The following is a 16,273-nucleotide window of genomic DNA, read 5'->3' on the forward strand; positions in this document are numbered from 1 at the left end:
GACTTGCATTAGAGGAAATAACAGCCCTGGCCTGAGAAGATAATTTTGAGGCCTGAGAAAACTGAAACACTGTTTGGCAGATTTGTTTTCTGCATTTTCCTTTTCGTGTATTTTAGTTTAAGTAAAAGTTAGGGGTTAGGAATCTATCCTGTTGCCCGCGGGCTTACTTTAATCAAGCGAACACACACTGTCTCTGTCTTGATGGAGCCTGTGTTACATGTAATTGGGGGGTAAAAAATATAAAGAACTCTTGGGTTGAAGAATGAGGACTTTGAGCTTAGGACCACTGCAGTATTGTAAACTATAATCCTTATTTCTGTGCAAAAAGTCACTCATAAACTCTATAGAGAAGGTTGATATTATAATAACACTCGGTGATAGGCATTCACCAGCAGATCACAGCCTGCATGGCTAACAGGACCCAGGCTTGCCATTTGAGAAGCGTTTGCTGGGAGGAGTTCCCCCAGGCAAGTGCTTGGTTCTGGAGCTGTCAGGGTCCATTTGCTGAGGGTCCATCGCTGTTGTGATCCATATGCTTAGTGTCTTCCCGAGAATCTGCATAGCCCAGAGTTTTTGAAGATTAACGAATGGATTTGATTTCCACTTTGCAAAAACATTCCCTCAGTCGAAAATCGTTTTTGCTTTCCCATTAAGTGCTATATGGAAGAGATCATCAAGTCTCCTTCTGGGAGTTTGCAAAGGAGAATTGTTAAGAGTTTAGTCAGGACAGAGTCAAGACTTGCATCCCTGAGGGTGGGCTGAATTTTCCTCTGTGAGGCGGCAGGTTTTGAATAATTCTAAATGCAGTTGGTGTCATTTTCACTGGGTGTTATGTCTGATGGTCATAAAGGATTCAAGGACAACAACTTTAAATAGGGAATTAACGCCATAACTGCCAGCCCGTCCTTCCCACAGGCATGCTAACAGGCAAGATGGCTGGCAATTGTGGAAAACAGTCTCAAATGGCAAAAATGCAGTTTTGAGGCTGTTCCAGATAATTGCTGCTGGAGAGTTTAAGGTTTTGGTAAAAACTGATTTCATGGGCAGATGCTACTGTGGAGCCAGAGGTAATTTAGGTCTGAAAATTGGCCCCGTTCTGAAAGTGGTTGCTGTGGATGATTTCAGATAAAGAATCCACTCTGCCAGATTGGACAAAACCTATTGGAGTATCAGATCTGTTGCAGTCTCTCTTTACTATTCCTGTGGAATGATTCAGCTACTTAGAACTATGCTTATATGAGATTAGTGTATCAAATCGCGCTTTGTCTTTTGCCCCAAGATGACTTTTTTTCCACTCCGTCTGGTGGTCTTCTGGGACTGCAGAGCAAACCAGTGAGAACAAATGTTGTTTCTGTGGGCACAACTGTCCAGGCAGGTCCTCCCGTGTGGAGGACCCGTGGTGGAGGGTGTCAGATGAAGTTTCTGGGATGATGCGCCAGAAGGGCCTCTTACCATGTCGACTCCTTCCTTGAGTCCAAGATTTTTGACTTAAGCATTAGTGTTTATCTTAACAGTAGTCTGATTTACAGTGGAGATTCTGAGTAATAGTCTAGCCTTGATAAGTCACTGAAAGATGAGACTCCGGGCTCTCTGATGGATGAAGGAGCAATGATAATGTTAGACTGAGAGGCAGGAAGAAGCCAGGGTTTGGGAACCTGCTTTGATAGGAAGAATTGCGCCTGTGGAGAAAGCCAAGTCGCCAGGCCTTGTTGGGCACAACTAGGTCGTTTTGTACTCTAGCCCCTTCCAGGCTTGGGAAACACAGCCCTCTCCTCCTATGCTCTCACACGGGAGCCCCCAGCCCATCCCACTTGCACATCACGACTAGCTCCAGGGTCGAGCTTCTCCCCTACAGCCACTGCTCCTGTTGGAGTTCAGCCTGCATGCCCTCTGGCCTCCCTGCATTGGGGTCTTTTATTTGTTCTCACCCACTCTACTAGCAGTCACTTTCAGCCTCCTCAGTCCAGCAACTGGTTGCACTCATTGAGGACAGCAGCAATGACAGCGATGGCTAGTGCCCAGTGCTTGCTTCCCGCACGGCAGGCACCTTCTAAACACTTTACACATGTTGACCGATTTATTTATCCTCCAACACTAGTATTATCCCCATTTCATAGATGAATACACTGAGGGGTGAAGTCATGTAGATAGCACTTGGTAAGTTGGGCCTCAGGTCCCGATGTCACACACTCTAGTGAACCAAGTTAGTTTTCAGCCATGAGTGGCCATCCCATATCCTCTAGGAACACCTGAGACAAGCCTATGTGCTTCCCTTTCCTTCTCAAATAGGCAGCACATTGGCCACAGGCAGCCTTGGACAAGAAACTGGAGTGCTGATCATCACATTGCTCCCTCCCACCCTCATCCGGGGCCAGGAGCCGTGGCTGAGAAAGCCTTGGCCCGGATGCTAAGACCTCAGCTTCGTAGCCTCCCCCACTCCCAAGGGAACAGAGATGGTGAATAGATTCATCTTGAGTTCCACCCTGGAGGACTAGCTGGGCTGTGGAATGTGTGTGGAGGACGACCTTGAGGTGAAGTCTGCCCTGCGCCCAGTAGGGGAGATATTTGCCAGCCCCGCCTAAGGGCAGTTTCTCTGATGTTTCATTTTCTGTGCTCTGTGAGAATCACTGAACACACGGCCAGCAGTCTTCAGGGCATTTCTTTTCCCTGTTGGAGAGACGCTATTATTACGCTATTATTGGTCCACAACGTGCTGACGCAGTGGTCCCGGGGTAACCCTCGCCTCCACACTGACTCGAGCATTGGCCTGGCGTAGGCAAATGGCTGAGCTCTTCTGAATGAATTCAGGGCATCTCTGAGGACTGTGGACCTGGCCCAGCCCTCCGCAGGGTGTAACCCTGCTCTCGGGTGAGCTTTCATTCACTGTGGAGCAGGTGAAGGGCCCATGGTCACGGGCACCGTCTACTTATCTGACGTTGTAGTTCAGTGTTCTAGAGAAGGGGAAATGGGCCAAGTTGATCAGTTCTTACACAGTCACTGCTTGTACTGAGATTTCAAAACTGTTACTGCCTCATTGATTCTGCAGTTTGATGTCTACCTTCTCAGTTGGAAAATAATGGACTTTCATAACTCATAAATGGCTTTATGAAAACCATTTCTTACTGTGGTAGCAGATGAGATGAACAGCTGACCGAGAAGGCATGACTGGGCAGGTACAGAGCCAGCACTCCAGCCTCACACACTGCAGACAGGGTTACCCAGCCGTGGTCTCTTGACCACGTTGCTCTTCCATAAAGACTCCACAAAAGGCTGCAAAAGCCAAAGGCTGGCCACCTTCTATGCCGATGTCGTGACCCCAGAATGCTAGCAAAGGGGAATCCAGGCACAATCTTCAGCTATTGTGCATCCAAAAGCGATTATGGAAATGATGCTGGTAAATCTCAATGACTTCCACATTGCCTGGCGCCATTCCAGAACTACACGGCTCCCCTCCCTCCTCTGTCAGGCTGTTCCTTTGGTATCCCCTCTCCGTGGGGCTCTGACAATACGAAAGTGCAGAGATACGAAATGTGGAATTGGCATTTCCCCCATAATTATCTCTCAATCAGACATTATTTGAACAAGATTCCTTGGCCTTGGAGAGGGGGCTGGTGGAAGTCTCCGTGTAAACCAATCTTTTTTATTTATTTTTTTCCCGTTGTTCTGCTGAACCTGTGCAATACCATGGCTTATATGTGCCCATTGTCCTTCTTGTTCTTTTCTTCCCTAAAAAATGTTTTCAGGCTTCTCATCCTTTAAAGTAAATAGCATTTTAAATGTTTCTCACAGTTGGCAAATCTTAGTTTATATTCAAGGTGTGGAAGTTCTCATTCCAGATCATTTGATCTGGAAACAATTCTTCACATCTTCTAGGTAAACATATGCTAGCCTTTGGTTAACTGTTTACTTCACCACACCGTTTATTTCACCACACCATTTATTTTTCTTCAATTGCTCCACAAATACTCGGTTTTATACAGCGTTCAAATTCTGTGCATGCTCTTTCTCTTTGGTTTCTCCTTTCTCTCTGAGAAAGCAATCATGGGTGGGTAGGTAGAAAAAAACTACCCTTGGCTCCTGTGAGTGGCTTGCTCCTCCGGCACCAGGTTCTAGCTAACCATAAGGTTCCCGGCAATGACCAGGTTCAGCCAGCATACCACAGAGCACACGGCGTGCCAGGGGCCTTCCCTGGCTGCAGTGTCTTCCTTGCTCCATCCCTCCTTTTCCTTTTCCTTCACCCCTGGGCCACCACTTGGGGTTATGTGACCTTGGGCAAGGTATTCCCCTTACCATATTTAAATGGGAATCATGGCAATACCAGCCTCAGACAGTTGTCCTGAGGGTTTTAATGAGCATATGTACACAGAACATTTATTATTTATTTATCTTTGGCTCTGTTGCCCAGGCTGGAATGTAGTGAGACAATCATAGTTCACATAGTTCATGGCTGCTTTGAACTCCTGGGATCAAGGGTTCCTCCTGTGTCAGTCTCCTGTGTAGCTGGGCCTATAGGTGTGGGCTGCCGTGCCTGGCTAATTTTTTTTTTTTTTAGACGGAGTCTCGCTGTCGCCCAGGCTGGAATGCAGTGGTGCCATCTTGGCTCACTGTAAGCTCTGTCTCCCGGGTTCACGCCATTCTCCTGCCTCAACCTCCCGAGTAGCTGGGACTACAGGTACCCGCCACCATGCCCTGCTAATTTTTTTTGTATTTTTTAGTAGAGACGGGGTTTCACCATGTTAACCAGGATGGTCTCGGTCTCCTGACCTCGTGATCCGCCCACCTCGGCCTCCCAAAGTGCTGGGATTACATGCGTGAGCCGCCGCACCTGGCCGCCTGGCTAATTTTTAAGTTTTAGTAGAGAACGGGTCTTGCCATCTTGCCCAGGCTGGTTTTGCATTCCTGGACTCAAGTGATCCTCTTGCCTCAGCCTCCCAAAGTGTTAGGATTACAAGTGTGAGCCACTGTGCTGGGCCACAGAGAATACTGAGGCTAGTCTGGTGTGTGGCATGTGCTGTTCAAGTGTTTGTGATGATGCTCTTTATTACCATGGTCATTTTCTATTTCAATTTCTCCATGGCACTTATCACTAGTTAACATACTATAGATATTTCCTTACTTAATTATGTTTATTGTCTGCTCCATTAGAAGGTAAATTCCGAGAGGGGCCCGGTGGCTCACGCCTGTAATCCCAGCACTCTGGGAGGCCGAGGCGGGCAGATCACGAGGTCAGGAGATCGAGACCATCCTGGCTAACACGGTGAAACCCTCCTCTACTAAAAATACAAAAAATTAGCTGGGCGCGGTGGTGGGCACCAGTAGGTCCAGCTACTCGGGAGGCTGAGGCAGGAGAATGGCGTGAACCCGGGAGGTGGAGCTTGCAGTCAGCTGAGATCTCGCCACTACGCTCCAGCTTGGGCAACAGAAGGAGACTCTGTCTCCAAAAGAAAAAAAGGTAAATTCCATTAGGGTGGAGATGTTTGTCTGTTTTGTTCACAACAGCATGGGGAGTCTAGAGGAGACATCTGGCAGGTGCTCCACAAATGTTTGTGGATGCAACAGGTACCACCAGGCTGTATAAAAAAACAGTTTAAAAGGCCCAGCAATTCTGAATGGGGTTGTGTTAGGAACGTCATTTTGGGGGCCTCCTGTTTTTGCAGACCCACCTTGGTACCTAGGATGCAGACTTCTTGGGCTCCAAACCTCCAGGACGGGGGAAGGCTTGAGGTGGCTATTTGGAGCTAGTTCCCAGTGAAGTGTTTGCATCACTTGGAGTGTGCGCTGGAGGAATAGGGACAGAGGGACCCCAGACCAAAGCCACGCAGGAATCCAGAACTCAGCACTAGGAAGAAGGACTTGGGGGGAGCCAGATTCTAGGAGAAATGTGTCTATTCAAATCAGCTACAGGAGGTGAAGGCAACAGCCCTTACCCTGGAGTTGTTCAGAGTTGAATAAGATTAGAATCCAATAACTATAATGCAACAGAAGAAAGAAAAGCTCATCTATCACTGATAATTCCAATAAAACTCTGCACTCTCTTTGCAGAAAATGCATCTATGAGCATCAATTCACTGTGTCCTGCCCAGCTTCAGGGCCTCAGAGGCATCCTAAAGAGCATCCTGGGAAGCCTTAGAGCCATGGGCTCCTCTGCTAAGAACTGGTGATGTCACGCAGGCCGGAAGCTGACAGTTTAAGTCAATTCACTCTCCAAAAATGTTGCACCCCTGCTGCGTGTTGAGCTCATTAAAGTTGGCGAGTTGAATGAGCTAATGTTCATGACTCGCTGTGATGCAAATGTGCCTTCAGAAGGGGAGAGGGTCCTTCCTTGGGGGCTTCCACAGACTTCATGGAGAGCAATGATGTAAGGTGATGACCCACCGGAGGGGATAGAGGGTGGGGACAGGGAGATGGAAGCTTTGTCAGAATACGTGGCACACCTCCTGGGCAATTGGAGCACTAGTCTGTATTTTGGCGAGAAAGTCACGCAGAACTGTAGCCCGGCGAGTTGCATTAGTCAGTGCAACACCAGGGAAGACGTTTCCAAAGAAAATGCAGTCTCGCCTTGCATGTGGAGAGATTTCTTGGTTTGATGAAAAAACCTGGGAAGGGAATAGTGTGACTGGAGGGACTTGGATCAGGTTCCTCTGGCGCAGGTGGCCTGGGCCGTGGGAAGCCCTGGGTGCACCCTACTCTATGCTGAGCTGGGCTCTGGGAAGTCTCTGCGCTTGCGTCTCACCTCATCGCCCTCTGAGCGTTGCCCCCGTCTTACCACTCTCTCTCCCAGCCTCATTTTGTCCTCTCGCCCTGCACACCAAGCTCGACCTGGGCCCCTGTATCCTCCACATGAAGCTTGCACCCAGGAGATCTCATCCAGGGTCTGGTTTGAAATTCCATTTGTATACCAAGGACTTTTCAATCATTTTGTCCATCCTTGGCCAGACTCAGAGCCCACTCTCCCCACCCCCCAACAATTCCACCTGTCTTCTTGCCATGCCACTGGGGTATCCAATGGGAATTTCAAAGTTAACATGGATACAAGCTAAGTTTTTATCACCATCCTCTCTCCTTCCCCCACCCCTAGAATTCTCATTTCAGGAAATGAGACCACCACCCACTCAGTTCACTTCAGTGAAAACAATGGGGCTTCCGCGATTCCTTCCGTCCCCACTCCCACACACCCAGCCTGCTGACGAGCCCCACTTCCTCTCTCTCCAAGTGCACCCGGGCATCCTCTTCCCAGCCCCGCTGCCCTCAGCCTCCTCATCCTGTCCAGCCCAGGCCGGCAACAGGCCCCCACGTGGCTTCCCTGTGCCCCTGGCCTTCCACTACAGAGTCCCCACGCAGCTGCCTGGAGGATCTTTTGAAGTTGTCATCAGATGACCGCCCTGCTGCACAGGAACCGCCAGCGTCCTGATAACATCAGCGTGGTCCTTCTGCCCTGTCCTGGTGTATCAAGCTCTGATCTGCCGGCGTCTGCCTGCCTGACCATAACTAGTCTTCCTCTTCCTGGAGGAGAGTGAAGCACAAGCTGGTCCCTTCGTGGGCCTGGCCGCTTTCCCGGCCTAGGACGCCCCTGCTTTCGCTCCCCATGCTTGGGTCCTTCAGCACCCTAAAGCCAGCCGCTGCAGAGGGCTCTCTGAGCTGTACCCTGAAGGCAGCACCTGCTCTGAGCTTTCCAGCCCTGTTCGGTGGCTGTCAGTGTCAGGCACGGCTCTGGGCGGTCTTTGATGCCTTCCTGTCCTTTTCCCCAACTCACATCTGTGCGTATTAGCTGAGAGGAGTTAGTACACACCAGGCCCTGGGGTGGCACCTGGCTTGCAGCAAATGCTCACTGCATCTTTGTAGAGAGCTTAGCTTTGATGAACGCCCCCTGAGGCCCATGCCCCCGTGGACTCGCTGCAGGCTGGACAACTCCATAGCAGTTGTCTCCTAGGGGACTGGCACAGCTCGGAGCCCCAAGGCTGCTAAAGAACTAGCTCAGGGGACCCCATTTCCCTTGGCTGAGGGACCCACAGCCCACACGTCCCTGGGCCAGTCCTCAGGACAGGGGGTCTGTGCGCCTCTCCAAAGGCGCCTCTGTGGAGTGCTGGGGTGGGGGTGGAGGGGTGGGAAGGATGGGAGACTGGGCAGTGCTGGCCTCCCACCTCCAGCCAGACCCTCTCTTTCCCTCCCCTCAGAGCAGAGAGGACCTGATTCAAAGAGCCTAGGAAACCTCTGATGTCCCCAGTGTCCTTTCGGGGCCAGGGATTTTATTTCAGAGCTTTGTCAGCAATAAACCTCAGGGACTCCTAGTGCTGGTGCCCAGTAGAACAACCTTAGCTGGGAGCTGGGCGCCAACTGTATGTGTGAGAGTCGTGAGTGTGGGTATTCGTGTGTGTAGATGTGTGTGTGTGTATTCATGTGTGAACACGTATGTGTGTGAGCATTGTGCATGTGAACACGTTTGAGTGTGAGACTGTGAGCATGTGGTGTGTGTGAACATGCATGTGTCTGTGTGTATAAGGATGTGTTTATGTGTGTGGTGTATGTTTATGTATGTAAGAGTGTATGAATGTGTGAGTGTGATGTGTGTGAATTGGCTGAGTGTATGAGAATGAAGTGTATGCAAATGTTGAGCACGTTCAAGTGACTGTGAGTGTGGTGTGTGTAGTGTGTGTCTGAGATGTGTGCAAGTGTGTGAGCATGTGAGTGTGAGGGGTGTGTAAGTGCAAGTAAGCGTGTTAGCATGTGTGATGTGTGTAAATGTGTATAAGTGTGTGAGTGTATCTGTGTGTCATAGGTTGTACAAGGGTGAGCATGAGAGGTGTGTCTGCAAGTGACTGAAAGTGTGTGGTGTATGTAGTGCCTGTTTGTGTGTAAGCATGCGTGTGAGGTGTGTGCAAATGAGCGTGTTTTTGTGTGTGCTCTTTTGCAAGTGAGTGTGTGAGCATGTGAGTGTGAGAGGTGTGTAAGTGTCTGCGAGTGTGTGTGTGTGTGTGTGTGAGAGAGAGAGAGAGAGATAGATAAGGAGGAGAGTCAGTGGCTACAATAAGCCGGGCTGTCGGGTATCTGAGGAAAAAGGGGCCTTGCTGAGGGGTCATGGGGGCTTTGGAATTGCAGGTTGTGTCCAGAGGGCATTGGTGTCTGTGTGTGAGGACCTGTGACACCATAAGGGGCGAAGGAAAGACAAAGAGGGTGGCACAGACCCAGGCTCAGGGCAGCTGCCCAGTTCGCCCCTGTGCACGCTGACCAGCTGGAGTTCTCGTCCTCCTCACTCCCAGCGTCTGGATCCCACGGCAGGCGCTGCTGATTCTCTTCTCCCGGTCCCGGACAGTCACTAGGATGTGTGCATTGCTCTTCCCTCTTTCCACAGACTTTAGTCACTTTATTTATTTTTAATTTAATTTAATTTAATTTTTTGAGACAGAGTCTTGCTCTTTTGCCCAGGCAGGAGCACAGCCGTGCTGTCTCGGCTCACTGCAACCTCCGCCTCCTGGGTTCACGCCATTCTCCTGCCTCAGCCTCCTGAGTAGCTGGGACTACAGGAACCCACCACCACACCTGGCTACTTTTTTTTGTATTTTCAGTAGAGATGGGGTTTCTCCATGTTAGCCAGGATGGTCTCGATCTCCTGACCTCGTGATCCCCCGCCTTGGCCTCCCAAAGTGCTGGGATTACAGACGTGAGCCACCGTGCCTGGCCAGACTTTAGTCAGCTTTATTAATCATCTTTCTGGAATGTAATTTACAGCAATACCATTGACTCTAAGATGTTGTCCGGTGTGACACATTCCAACTTCTAAGGAGTGAAGAGGTGAAGTTATAAGAGATGGTGGCCTGTTTGTCCTCTCCTGCCTTGGGAAGCCCAGGGGCTCCCAAGGGCCTGGCCACTGCCTGGGCTGCCAAGCTCAGGAGCCCACCCCGGCTTCCAGGGCCTGGGGTGCACAGGCAGGGAAGGGGGGGAGGGGCCCAGGGTCGTCCTGGTATGCCGCTTCTTGCCCCACACCTCAGCTGCTGTCTAGGAAGTCTGTTATGTTGGAAAAGGCTCCAGGAGCCCCCGGATCATTCTGACTTAGGTCCAGTGTATTATTTTTCTGGGATCTTTGGGAAGCAACCTCTATTCCACAAGGATCTCCCAGTTCAGCTGCCCCCACACCAATGCCCCCAGAGCAGTTTTCAGTTCATTCAGTGAGTACCTGCGGCACAGGCCTGAGCCTCACTGCGGGCCAAGGATGACTCCAGGCTTGAGGGCCACTGTGCCTCCAAGCACTTCCTGATGGACACACGCGTCCTGTCTAATACGATGGATACTTAGGATACATATCGCAATTATTAAGAGTACATGCACCACAAAAATAAGATCATGTTGCGGCTTCATAGTCTTGACAAATTACACTGTAACCCTGTAAAAGAAGAGAGTAAAATAATGTTTGATTTTTATTTTTAATGAAGTTTTTATTTTGGAGTAACTTTGTTTTTTGTTCGTTTGTTTGTTTTTTGAGACGGAGTCTCCCTCTGTCACCCAGGCTGGAGTGCAATGGTGTGATATCGGCTTACTGCAAACTCTGCCTTCTGGGTTCAAGGGATTCTCTCTCCTCAGCCTTCTGAGTAGCTGGGATTACAGGCGCCCACCACTATGCCTGGATAATTTTTGTATTTTTAGTAGAGGTGGGGTTTCACCATGTTGGTCAGGCTGGTTTTGAACTCGTGACCTCAGGTGATCCTCCCACCTTGGCCTCCCAAAGTGCTGGGATTACAAATGTGACCTAACTTGGATTTTTAGATAAGCTACAAGTACAAGAAGTTGCTGTTTACCCTTCACCCCATTGTCTCATGTATTAATATCTTACATAACTGTGCTATATTTGTCAAAATTAAGAGATTAACATTGGTAGATTACTGGTAACCAAGCTGCAGACTTTATCCAAATTTCACAGGCTTTTCCACGGATGCCTTCTTCTGTCCAAGGATCCCACTGCAGATGCCACGTGACAGTGAGTTGTGTCTCTGGAGTCCCCTCTGAGACAGTCGCTCAGGCTTTCTTTGTTTTTTTCATGGCCTTGGCAGTTTTGACGAGTAGTGGTCATATGAACCGGTAGAGTGTTCCTCAGCTTGGGTTTGTCTGATGTTTTCTTGTGATTAGACTGAGGTTACAGGTTTGTGGAAAGAATACCACAGAGGGAATGTGCCCTGCTCCTATCAGGGGTACATGGTGTGAATATGACATCACTGATGTTAACCTTGATCACTTGGCTAAGGTGCTGGCCGCCACGAATCCTCACCGCAAAGTCACCGCCTTTCCCTTCCCACACCCTGTTCTTTGGAATTGAGTCACCTGGTCCCACTCACACTGAGGGAGGGGAACTGAGCCCCGCTTCTGGGTGGGAATCTGCACAGATTATTTGGAATGCTTCTGGAAGGGCAATTTGTTTCTTCTTTCCCATTTATTTATGTACTCAATGATTTGTTTCAATCAGTATGGACTCATGGATATTTATTTTATTCCTTAAGCTATAATCCAATGCTATATTTTGTGTTTTGATGTTCGGATTCTTCCAGCTTTGTCCACGGGCAGCACTCTCAGGTTGGTTCCTGGTCCCTTTGGCATGCCTTCATTTGTTTGTTTTGTGAGCACTTCCTTGATTTCTGGCATTATAAGATACTGAAAGTCATCTTGTGTATCCCCTGCCCTAGGCCTAGGATCAGCCATTTCTCCAAGGAGCCCTTATTTCTTTTATTGGAGGATGTTATGTAGAAACCAAGATTTGGCCATAGTTGTACTCATTGCTACTAGGGTGTCATTCTGTCTAGGCCTTCCCCAACAGACAGAACTAGGAAATAGATGAGTGGCTATTAACCCATGTGTACACAGGTATTTATAATTACTTCTGTATTCATGTATATCTCTCTCTATATAATGATAAACTAAGTGTTAAGTTTATACTGATATCTCTGACTCTAATCCAGTAGTCCAGGGTTAATTCTAGATTTCCTCTCTTGCTTTTTTTAAGTAATTGGTGTTGTGACAATGGGAAACCAGACCCCTATTGTCTGCCATTTGTTCATTTATTTTTTCAATTCTAGTATAGACATAAAGTACTTTCTGAATTGTTAAAACAGATTTAGCAACTACAGTATAGTGTATATACAGTTTTGTTTTAACTTTTAAATAGAATAAGAGTTTTATATGTACAGAAAAACCAGAAATTGTACAGAAAGTTATCGTATAGTCCATATGCAGTTTTCCCTGTTATTAACATCTTATATTAGTATGGTGCATTTGGGATTAATTAATGTGACAATTAATGATCTTAGTATATTTGGGCAGCTATAACAAAACACCATAGACTAGGTAAGGGAAAAACAGCAGGCATTTATTTCTCACAGTCCCGGAGGGTGGAAAATCCAAGATCAAGGTGCCAGCATAATCCGTGTCTGGTGAGGTCTTGTTTCCTGTCTCACAGGTGGCATCTTCTCTGTGTGTCCTTACGTGGTGAAAGGGGTGAGGCAGTTCTCTGGGGCCTCATCCCATTCATAAGGGCTGCACCTTTATGACCTGGTCACCTCCCAAAGGCTTTATCTCTTAATATCATCACATCAGGAATTAGCTTTCAGCATATGAATCTCTGGGGTATACAAACATTCACAAAGCCAATACCTATTTCAGGTTTTCTTGTTTTCACCTTTTTGCATTATTTCTGTCCCAGCATCCCATCTAGGATACCATATTACATTCAGTTGACAGCCCCTCATGGCAGTGACGATTTCTCAGACTTAGCTTGTTTTTGATGAGCTTAGCAACTTTGAGGAATGCTGGTCAGGTATTTTGTAGAATGTCCAGCTGTTGGGATTTGTCAAATGTTTTTCTCATGATTAGACTGGTGTTGTGGGTTTTCTGCACAGAGATAAATCGCCATTTCCATCACGTCATATCAAGGTTACGTATTATGAACACGACTAATCACTGCTGATGTGAACCTTGGTCACCTGGCTGTAGTTGTGGTGCTCAGGTGTCTCCTCTGTGAAGCCACCCCCTCCCATCCTGTGCTCCTTGAAAGGAGGTGACTGCATGCCCACACTTAAGGAGTGGGGAGTTAGGCTCACTCCCTTCAGGGTGAAATGTCTACATAAATTATTTGGAATTCTTCTGCACAGGAGATGTGTCTCTTCTTCCCAACTACTTATTTATTTATTTATTCAGGCATTTATTTAGTTATGTGAATATGGACTAATGGACATTTATTTTATACTTTGAGTTATGGTCCAACACGACTTAATTTTGGTGCCTGAATTGTTCCAGCTTCGTCCAACGGAAGGTATTTCATTTGGCTCTTGTGTCTCTTTCATATATCCACATCAATTAAAAAACATTTTTTTTTTTTTTAGCACTTTCTTACTTTCTGGCACTACAAGATGCTCCTGGCTCATATTACGTATTTTCTATCCCAGGCCTAGACTCAGCCATTTCTCCAGTGTGCCCTGGTTCTTCTCACTGGAGAATGGTGTTGAAAACCATGCTGGCGCTCCTGGCGTGCATTTGTTTCTGGGTCCTCTCAGCCTACAGAGTGTGGAGGTATGTGTGTGCATAGTAACTCTGGTATATACACTTACCTGTAAATAATTATATATGAAACTAACTGTGTCTAATTCATACTGATGTCTCTCATCCATTACCCCCTGAGGAATTCTAGCTTCTTCCTTTCGCTTATCTCTAACCTCCCCCTTCAACAGTAAGAAGCAGGAAGCAGGCTCCCACCGTCTGCCATCCATTAGTTGTTCATTTCCAGTATTCATCTATAACAGTATCAGAATTGTTAACTGGTACCCCATGGGAAACAGCTTTATCAACTAAAGTAGAGTGCTTACGGACAGTTTCTTTTGTCTGTAGTCCTATAGACCCTGCTCATTCCTAGAGTTGCTTAGGCCAGCACTTTTCCACCCTAATCCCTTTGGGGAGGTTGTTTGTTAATACAGCTCGATTCTTTTGTCACATACTGCATTCCATCCTGGGGTACCTCAACCTCCTGAACAATTTTAGTTTTAAATTAGCATCCATTAAGATTCATTCTATGTGCCATAAAGTTCTATGTGTTTTGACAAATAGCACTCTGTACCCACAATTATAGGATCACACAGATTAGTTTAAACTCTTAAAACCCCTATGCTCCACCTATTAAACTTTCCCCACTTCCCCAAAATTTCTGGTACCCTTTGATCCTTTTAGTGTCTCTGTAGTTTTGCCATTTTCAGAACATCCTATAATTGCAGTTATTGGTATGGGACCTTTTCTGACTGGCCTCTGTTACTTAGCAGTATGCATTTACACTTTCTCTGTGTCTTTTTGTGGCTTTATTTCTTTGTATTGCTGAATAATATTCCATTATATGAAAGTAGCAAGGCTGTTTATCCAATATTGGTTGCTTCTAGCCTTGGCAGTTTTGAGGAATGCTTCTATAAACATTTGTGTACAGGGTTTCTCGTAAACGTGCCTCTTTAATATGCTTGGGTAAACACTTACGAGTGGATTGCTGGGTTTTATGGTATGTCTGTTTATAAGAAACTGCCAAACTATCTTCCACATTGGTAGACATTGTGCTTTCCCACCAGCAGTGAATAGGAATTATTTTTGTCTTGCCTTCTAGATAACATTTAGTATTATCTGGTTCTAAGACATTCACCTTTCATTAGGTATATAGTAGTAACTCATTAAAATGTTAATTTGCATTTTTATAATTGGGGTCTACATGCTGTTTACCATCTATACATCATTGGTGAAATTTGCCCCTCTTTTTAGTGTTATTTTTTATTGTTGAGTTTTAAGAGTTCTTTATAAACTCTGGATATGTTTCTTATCAGATATATGATTTGTGGGCCACGTGAGGTGGCTCACGCCTGTAATTCCAGCACTTTGGGAGGCTGAGGTGGGAAGATCGCTTGAAGTGAGGAGTTCAAGACCAGCTTGGCCAACATGGTGAAACACCGTTTTTACTAAAAGTACAAAAATTATCCAGGCATGGTGGTACACACCTGTAATCCCAGCTACTCAGGAGACTGAGCCAGGAGAATTGCTTGAACCTGGAAGGTGGAGGTTGCAGTGAGCTGAGATCCAGTCCGGGTGACAGAGCGAGACTCCATATAAAAAAAAAAGATACACGACTTGTAAACATTTTATTTCAATCTATGGTTTGTCTTTTCATCCTATATTAGTGTCTTTCATAGGTGGAAAGTTTTTAATTTTAAATTTTTTCTTTCATTAACAGCGCTTTTGGTATTGTTCTTATCACCATTCTTTTAACATTTGTGGACTGGATGAGTGAAGTTTCTTAGATTTAAAAGTTGCCTTGTCAGTTTTCAAAAATATTCTTTTGGAATTTCAAATAACCCAAGAAGAGTCATTCTAACATAGCAAAGTTGAACCTGGTTAATAATTATAGAAAACACCACGAAACTTCCACAGTCTTTTAAAAATGACCATATGTATTGTTTCTTACAAAAGTTTTGAAAACTAAGCTAACATGTTTGTGCATTGTAAAAAGTTTTTTGAATTGTTATGATACTATATTTATATTAAATTTCTTTATGAATTGCACTAGTTTAGGTGCTTTTTAAACAGACCACTTATGTAGAGTCTGCCCTTTAATACCTGCATTAATAACAGTAGCACGTATTTATTAACTCCCTCTGTGTGGAAGACATGCAAAGCACTTCACATGAATTCTTCTATTCACTCCCCATCATTATTGTAGGCAGTCAGCATTACTGTTCCTGTCTTATAGTGGAGGACACATTGCAGAGAGGCTGGATGCCTTGAACTTGCAATTCACAAATGGAGAGCCAGGGAACTGGATAAAGTCCATTGCCTCTATAAGATGCCCCTGAGAAAGCAGGAGTACCAATGAATGGCTCCATGGAATCCAGATACAGAATTATAGAAGCGCAGAGCTGAGAGGGACCTTGGGCTTCTTGTAGTCCAGAGTTGGTACATTTGGCTGCACGTCAGAATCCCATGGAAAGATGGGATAAAATACGAACACTGCCCAATCCCAGCTGTGACCTCATACCTTTAACCATTTCATGCCACATGGTTCCAAGATTTCCCCTTGCCACTGGGAGACTCTGATTTGATTAGACAGAGGTCTGGCCTGAGTAGAGAAAAATGTTAAAGCAGCCAGATGACTCTAATGTGCAGCCAAGGTTATGAACCACTGGTGTAGTCCAAACTCCTGCTGAATGTTGTCATTCTTCTTCAGAATTATCAGCCGGCCTCTGATTTGAAGATTTCTAGCAATGGGACACTA

General features: G+C 46.5%; 1 long non-coding RNA gene across 1 annotated transcript; it reads left to right on the plus strand.

Moving 5' to 3' along the window:
• The first annotated feature begins 2,767 nt into the window (after positions 1-2,767).
• On the plus strand, positions 2,768-6,267 carry LOC111525258. Its single transcript, XR_002726037.1, has 2 exons — positions 2,768-2,894; positions 6,043-6,267. It is a non-coding gene; the product is annotated as an uncharacterized LOC111525258 (long non-coding RNA).
• The last annotated feature ends 10,006 nt before the right edge of the window (positions 6,268-16,273 follow it).

The sequence above is a fragment of the Piliocolobus tephrosceles genome, chromosome 7, assembly GCF_002776525.5.
Source record: "Piliocolobus tephrosceles isolate RC106 chromosome 7, ASM277652v3, whole genome shotgun sequence".
Taxonomy (NCBI): Eukaryota; Metazoa; Chordata; class Mammalia; order Primates; family Cercopithecidae; genus Piliocolobus; species Piliocolobus tephrosceles.